Here is a 1,235-nt window from a genome sequence, read left to right as displayed (position 1 = left end):
TTAGTTTGATTGAATGACTGGATGGACTAAGAGATGGATGGTAAATGGATCAATAGGATTACAGGGGATGGATGGATAAATGGATGGATAGTAAACAAATGCTTGGATGATGGATAAAATGTTTGAAGGATTGATGGAGGGATGAGGAGGAAATGATAAGCGAATAGAAGAATGATGGCAGAACAAGTGAAGCCATAGTGAACAAAATGAATAAGGACTAGAGGGGTGGATGAAAAAATGTATGGATAGGCAGATAAAGGACACTTTGATGGGTGGAGAATCTGGTTTAATGGAAACCTACTCATTTTTCCAGACCCTATCTTTTTTCTAGACATTTCCATATCTGCAAAGCTGTGATGCGCATGCCATAGAAAGTTTTAACATTTCCCCCCAATGCTAAAAAAGTCTTGGCAGCCAGACATTACATAAGCTTTAGTATCGGACAATTTAAAATCTTATCTTAATTTCTTAATATGCCATCAAACCCCATGCAGGTACACAGTAGCTGGATGAGAGGGTTTAGATTTTGACTGATCAGCATTATGGGTTAGTGATTCTGACTCGTCTGGGAGGTCCTATAAAAAAGGAGATAAACTTTATGTGGAGTTTTGTTCAATTATTGCTACAAGGAATAAAACAGTATTCAACAGAAATTAATTACAACAAAATCCAATCTAAGAAAACTCTTGTTCAAAAAATTTTGTAAGAGTAACTTTGCTGTTTTCTCAAGATTGTTTTTTTTATATATACTTATAACCTTTTCTTTTACAAATTTTATCATTTCAAATGTTATTTTTATTCAGTTTTTTTTTCCATATCTAGTTTTATGAGTTGCATCCTCTCCACATCAAGATGACAAGCTGTCGCTCTTGATTAACCAATTAAAATGTTGCTAACTTCCATGCAGACAAATCTAAATGCGTCAAAAAGCTAAAAAAAAATAAATAGAATTATTTGAACAAAAATAGGATAAAACAGCTGTTACTCTCAAAGCCTTTTTTTCTATTAAAATTGCCCTGGAATCCAAGGGGATCAAGCTTCCGTCAGTGAGCCCCAGGGCAACTGTGGCTACTGTACAATGTAGCTTGCCACCATCAGTGTGTGGTTGAATGTCTGAATTTAGTGTAAAGCGCTTTTGTCAAGTCTCCTGACTTGAAAAAGCACTAAATAAGTACAAGGCATTTACTATTTATTTTTTAAATATCATTTCTCTATTACATTTTTTCACAGTTCCA

This window comes from Cyprinodon tularosa, unplaced genomic scaffold, assembly GCF_016077235.1.
Source record: "Cyprinodon tularosa strain WSP-4 unplaced genomic scaffold, ASM1607723v1 ctg101, whole genome shotgun sequence".
Classification (NCBI taxonomy): domain Eukaryota; kingdom Metazoa; phylum Chordata; class Actinopteri; order Cyprinodontiformes; family Cyprinodontidae; genus Cyprinodon; species Cyprinodon tularosa.
This window is presented reverse-complemented; position numbering follows the sequence as displayed.